General features: G+C 36.1%; 1 non-coding gene across 1 annotated transcript; it reads left to right on the top strand.

Moving 5' to 3' along the window:
- The first annotated feature begins 5,097 nt into the window (after positions 1 to 5,097).
- Positions 5,098 to 5,204, top strand: LOC112658238 (U6 spliceosomal RNA). The gene has a single exon (XR_003135617.1). It is a non-coding gene; the product is annotated as a U6 spliceosomal RNA (small nuclear RNA).
- The last annotated feature ends 2,088 nt before the right edge of the window (positions 5,205 to 7,292 follow it).

Raw genomic sequence — 7,292 nt, 5'->3', positions numbered from 1 at the left:
GGTAGTACTTATGTGCAATACTGTGTGTACTGATTCATTCATTTGCTGATAGGGAAGAAAATATAAGTTTTGTCATTGACTTAAGTGTTTTCTCCTGTGTAGTTGTATTAGCTAATGCTGTTCTCATGGTCAGTTTCTTCTCTTACAGCAATTCATGGATCATAATTTCACATACCAACTACTTCTTGGTAGTTTGGGAAATTAAACACATAAAGAAAATACTTTTTTCAGGTTGGTATCTTATTTCCTATTTTACTTGTATTTTTTCTTCTAAGATGATAAACCTTGGGTCTTTATTTTTATTTTTTTTTAAGATTTATTTATTTATTCATGAGAGACAGACAGAGACAGAAAGAGGCAGAGAAGCAGGCTCCTCACAGGGAGCCCGATGTGGAACTTGATCCCGGATCCTGGGATCAGGCTCTGAGCCGAAGGCAGATGATCAACCACTAAGCCACCCAGGCATCCCAACCATGCTGTCTATTAAATATGTTTTCATAGAGATTCTCCGAACTCCAAAGAGCAAACATATGCATGGATGCATAACCTCTGAAACTCAGAGCAAAACCAAAGGCCAAGAAGGACACAATAACTTAGCCAAATCCTTGGTGCATGCTCTACATTTTTCCTACTAAGATAACATAACATGAATTGGATTTCTTTCATACCTGATTGGCACAGACTTCTTCCAAAAGGCTGGAGGCATCCTTCTTCTATTCCTGGCTGTTTTCATTCAGTCATCTAGATTTTTGAACAGAGTCATGTACAATGTACAAGGTTAATCTGCTTCTGAAAACAGCATTCCCTAGAAGTGGTTAATCCATGAAAGCCTAAAAATTAAAGGAAATCTTTTGATTCAAGTAACATAAAGCAGAGATTTGGGATAGTGTGTCAGTCTCTGGTTTGCCTTTGATATCTAGATTCTTTTCTGAGCCCACTTAGACATGTGTAGACCTCCAGGTATGAGGGATAGATGGTTTTGTTTTGACATCAAAGTTCAGGGGGAGTGTGTAGAATGCAAACGAGCGCTGTGAGCTCCAAAGGACATGATTAAGCTATAATTGGTAAGCAGGTGCAGCTCAGTGAATAATCGGTAGGAGAAAACACTCAACCTGAAAAAAATAAAAATAAAAATAAAAATCTCATCTGATTTGCATTCTCTCTCTCTCTCTCTCTCTCTCTCTCTCTCTCTCTTTGGTTTTGTTTTAGATAATAGTGCAGAGTTAATAACAAGAGATACTGAATCATTGATTTTTTTTTTTCTGCAGAAGTTGCCGATTAAGGTAATAACAAATGGCAAACAACAGATTAAAATGTGTGTCACAAGAAACTGGACTGAAAGATCACAGACCCTAAAAAAAGGATATTTCCAATTTGGTTGCTGCGAAGTAGAGTATGTTGTGACCCATCATCTACCTCCTATTGCTCATGAAATTCTTGCCCCCTGTAGGTTATACAGTGATGGACTGTCTACTGGAGTCTGTGGGTTACCCTTCAATGTCAAGCAAAGCAAGTCCTGGAATCCATCTGCTGGAGTGTGGCTACTATGAGGAGTAAAGCCATTTGTCTGTGCAGCAATGCTACAGGAACTTAATGGGAAAAGAATCTGATTGCCAACACCAAATTTGTTTCCCAACGACTAGCCAACATCTATTTGTAAGGAGCTGAGAAAAGACTGGCACTCAGGTAATGGGGTGGAATTAAGCATGGTATTGAACGGCTGTGTCGTGGAGGGATCCACCCAACAGTTTTATCTGTCCACAGTGTTGAAAGTTACCCTCAATTATAGCCACTAAATTTATGTCTTTTCATAAAAGCACCTGATTTTTCACTGTCAGAACAAGTGCCCTCACCATTAAAATAAAATAATAACAAATAAGAAATACAACAAAATACTCTCATACAACTCTTCCTCCCATTTTAAATGGGAGAGTAACATATGTATGTTTTGTTATTTTTTTAATTTTATTTCATATAATGAACTGAGATTTTCTTCTGAGCATGTGTGTGGTGAGGGGGGGGGGGGAGGGAGAGAGAGTTTGGGCAGTTTCTTTGTTGTTGTACTGTTGTTATTTTATGGTCCAAATCCGATTCTTATAAAACGAGCAAGTTTATTGAGTTAAGTGGGGTGTAAGGTACTTTCTATTGCATTGATGACATCAATTTCCACAATGCCTCAGTTAAAACTATGTAACAGCTTATCTCAGCTGAAGGAAAATCCCTTTACTAGGGATTTTTTAAAATAGATTTTTAGTTTATTTATTCATGAGAGACACAGACAGAGAGAGGCAGAAACAGAGGGAGAAGCAGGCTCCTCACAGGGAACCAGTGTGGGCCTCCCTCCATGTAGGACTCCATCCCCAGACCTGGGATCGTGCCCTGAGCCAAAGGCAGACTCTCGACTGTGAGCCACCCAGGCATCCCTACTAGGGATGTTTGGAAGAGGTTTTGTCAATAATATAAATCTGTCTTAAGTATTGTTGTACATACCTTCCCACAGTGCTTTAAACAATTATAGCAATTTGCTTTTACCAGCAGTGACTGTGTTCCTTTTCACCAAGTCCTCATCAATCCTTTTTCATCACTTGATTTTAATTATTTTGATTAGTCTGAGCATAATTTAATACTTGCTTATTTGTATCCCTTCAGTGTCTTTTTTGTTTTATTTACCACTATCACTGGCATGTTTACATATTATTTATTCATGAGGGATCTGAAATGCTCATGGGCATCTTAGAAAGCAGTTGTTTGAGAGTTGTGATATGCATTTAATGTGTATTATAATGCAAAAAAAAAAAAAGAAAAAATCAAACAAAGTAGCTGACCATATTAACCTAAAAGTTTTTTATCAAGTGATTTGATCCTCTTAAATATCCAATGAATAGGAAGGAGTTTAGGCCCTATTTCTACATATCAATGATGAAACAGAAGCCCAAAGACTTTAGCGATGTTTCTCAATTATGACTGAATGTAAAGTCACAGATTTGGATATTTCCACTAGATTCATTGTAGCATGCACTAATATGATAGAAAACAGAATGAGCATAATTCTTATATTTTTCATGGGCTTTATTTTCCATGGGCAAATCATCTCGTGCCAGGCTATATATCATCATGCCACATATTTATTTTTAATATAAAGCAAAACCAAGTTGTTGGCATAGTTGTCAAAATATTCATTTGTTTATGAACATAGCTACAGCTTTTGAAGATCTTTAAGGATAATAAAATGGAATACTCGGTTTTTAATTTGTTACTAAGAATATCATGCCAGTCCCTAAAGTCTTGATGCCTATAGCTGCTTGATAATAAGACTGAGGGAGAAAACTTGATTCTTTTATGAAATAAGTAACATGTATGATCACAGTTGCACTTCCAACTGTGCACAGTGGTCCCATAACTCCTAGCTCAGAAATGTATTTTTTAAATGCAGGGAGCCAAATAGAACTAGTGCTGATTGAAAGCCAGATCTTGGTATTCGTGGCTCACCTACAGTTATTTTTGGTGCTTGTTTATTATATATATTTATATAAAGACCCACTTATTATATAAACTGGATTATATCACTTTTGTCCAAGACTATGCTCATAGCACGTTTACGGAAATAAGCTTTAAATAATTTGCTCTCTTGGAGGTATGCAGGAATTTTCTCTCTGATAATGTATTAATTTTGATGTTTTTTTTCTTTAAATCCAGTTATACTGTGAAAAAGATTTAAATTTCAAACTTTGTATTTTGCTAGAACATATAAATACATTTTAAATGTTATTTCAGTAAAAATGTATTGCTTATTCATTCATTTATTAAATATGTATGAATACAGATATTCATATCAATATAGATATGTATAAAGATTATATGTAAATCATGCCTACAATGTACCAGACAATGTTAGGAAGTTCCAGATCAATATGGTTGTATGAAGTGTCTTCTCAGTATATCACAGCTTCCCTTTACATTGCAAATCAAAACTTATTTCAAGCTAAATAGTGATTTATATGCAAACCTTTACTCTGTCAATCAAGACTGAAGATGTAGAAGCACCTTCTGATATTCATAGAAAGAGCCAAACAAACACATACATGTGACACTGCCTTTGTTAGAAATGCAAACATCTGTATTTTGGGGGTCTGCTTGTGGTTCATTGAGCTGAATGGAGTGAGAAGTTTCAAGCAAATTGAGAAGAAATGATATTCTAATAGCTGATATTGCTTAGATGAATCTAAAACTAATTTCATTAGAGTTGCCTAAATAAAGTTTCATAAAGCTGAAAACTTGCTATGGTAAATCATCTACAACACTAGAATGCTTCACTTGGCCAACACTGATGTATAATTAATGAGGAGTCCATTTACAAAATGCTTTATGAAAAATCTGCTAGTTTCATTTAACAGATATCCTCCCTTCATCATACAAGGTGTTAACTGGAAGTAGGAGGGCTTTTTTCTTCAAATATGTGAATAAAATAGGAAGTTATAGCCAGACAGATGTGTGAAAACAAAGTAACATTTCAATTATGATCAGAAATGAAGGATAGATTTACATAGTCTTTGCAGTTGTATTTATTTCGGAAGTTAAAAAGAAAGAATGAATACAAATAGCTTCCACAGTTTTTTTTTTTAACTCATTAAACCACTAAATAATATTACAATGATTATTTTTAACACTGTAGCACATGTTTGGACCACTGCTTTGAGGAGACTTATAAATAAAAGTGCGTATTAGAATATACTGACATTAAAATACCTGATTTGTAAATTGTAGTTGTTCAAAATTTGTCAAAGTCTATAGCTAGGTTTGTGTTGAACTGAATGATGCAAAAATATTCTGAATTTTTCCTTGTTTCTATTTTTTGACTCATGCCATTAATTTAGTTTGGAAAATTATCCTTTCAAATTTGTAATTAAGTACCCTTTCTTACAGTTGGAATTGATTTCTCTCCTTTTGTACATCTGTCTTATTCTTTTTATTTTTATTTTTATTTTTATTTTCTGTCTTATTCTTATATTCATTTTAGTTTTATTTGCATGATGATTATTGTGGATATATATGTCCTCTCCCACACATTTGTATATTCCTTTAAAAAATGATTCATTCGTGCTCGCTTCGGCAGCACATATACTAAAATTGGAACGATACAGAGAAGATTAGCATGGCCCCTGCGCAAGGATGACACGCAAATTCGTGAAGCGTTCCATATTTTTCTTGCTTTTGGCCACTCTGCACTGAGCAAAATGACTAGAAGGAAAACCTCACCTCAAAAGAAAGAATCAGAAACAGTCCTCTCTCCCACAGAGTTACAAAATCTGGATTACAATTCAATGTCAGAAAGCCAATTCAGAAGCACTATTATAGAGCTACTGGTGGCTCTAGAAAAAAGTATAAAGGACTCAAGAGACTTCATGACTGCAGAATTTAGAGCTAATCAGGCAGAAATTAAAAATCAATTGAATGAGATGCAATCCAAACTAGAAGTCCTAACGACGAGGGTTAACGAGGTGGAAGAACGAGTGAGTGACCTAGAAGACAAGTTGATAGCAAAGAGGGAAACTGAGGAAAAAAGAGACAAACAATTAAAAGACCATGAAGATAGATTAAGGGAAATAAACGACAGCCTGAGGAAGAAAAACCTACGTTTAATTGGGGTTCCCGAGGGCGCCGAAAGGGACAGAGGGCCAGAATATGTATTTGAACAAATTCTAGCTGAAAACTTTCCTAATCTGGGAAGGGAAACAGGCATTCAGATCCAGGAAATAGAGAGATCCCCCCCTAAAATCAATAAAAACCGTTCAACGCCTCGACATTTAATTGTGAAGCTTGCAAATTCCAAAGATAAAGAGAAGATCCTTAAAGCAGCAAGAGACAAGAAATCCCTGACTTTTATGGGGAGGAGTATTAGGGTAACAGCAGACCTCTCCACAGAGACCTGGCAGGCCAGAAAGGGCTGGCAGGATATATTCAGGGTCCTAAATGAGAAGAACATGCAACCAAGAATACTTTATCCAGCAAGGCTCTCATTCAAAATGGAAGGAGAGATAAAGAGCTTCCAAGACAGGCAGCAACTAAAAGAATATGTGACCTCCAAACCAGCTCTGCAAGAAATTTTAAGGGGGACTCTTAAAATTCCCCTTTAAGAAGAAGTTCAGTGGAACAGTCCACAAAAACAAAGACTGAATAGATATCATGATGACACTAAACTCATATCTCTCAATAGTAACTCTGAATCTGAACGGGCTTAATGACCCCATCAAAAGGCGCAGGGTTTCAGACTGGATAAAAAAGCAGGACCCATCTATTTGCTGTCTACAAGAGACTCATTTTAGACAGAAGGACACCTACAGCCTGAAAATAAAAGGTTGGAGAACCATTTACCATTCGAATGGTCCTCAAAAGAAAGCAGGGGTAGCCATCCTTATATCAGATAAACTAAAATTTACCCCAAAGACTGTAGTGAGAGATGAAGAGGGACACTATATCATACTTAAAGGATCTATTCAACAAGAGGACTTAACAATCCTCAATATATATGCTCCGAATGTGGGAGCTGCCAAATATATAAATCAATTATTAACCAAAGTGAAGAAATACTTAGATAATAATACACTTATACTTGGTGACTTCAATCTAGCTCTTTCTATACTCGATAGGTCTTCTAAGCAAAACATCTCCAAAGAAACGAGAGCTTTAAATGATACACTGGACCAGATGGATTTCACAGATATCTACAGAACTTTACATCCAAACTCAACTGAATACACATTCTTCTCAAGCGCACATGGAACTTTCTCCAGAATAGACCACATATTGGGTCACAAATCGGGTCAGAACCGATACCAAAAGATTCGGATTGTCCCCTGCATATTCTCGGACCATAATGCCTTGAAATTAGAACTAAATCACAACAAGAAGTTTGGAAGGACCTCAAACACATGGAGGTTAAGGACCATCCTGCTAAAAGATAAAAGGGTCAACCAGGAAATTAAGGAAGAATTAAAAAGATTCATGGAAACTAATGAGAATGAAGATACAACCGTTCAAAATCTTTGGGATGCAGCAAAAGCAGTCCTAAGGGGGAAATACATCGCAATACAAGCATCCATTCAAAAACTGGAAAGAACTCAAATACAAAAGCTAACCTTACACATAAAGGAGCTAGAGAAAAAACAGCAAATAGATCCTACACCCAAGAGAAGAAGGGAGTTAATAAAGATTCGAGCAGAACTCAACGAAATCGAGACCAGAAGAACTGTGGAACAGATCAACAGAACCAGGAGTTGGTTCTTTGAAAGAAT

This window comes from Canis lupus, chromosome 8 (assembly GCF_003254725.2).
Source record: "Canis lupus dingo isolate Sandy chromosome 8, ASM325472v2, whole genome shotgun sequence".
In the NCBI taxonomy this organism is placed as follows: Eukaryota; Metazoa; Chordata; class Mammalia; order Carnivora; family Canidae; genus Canis; species Canis lupus.
This window is presented reverse-complemented; position numbering and strand designations above follow the sequence as displayed.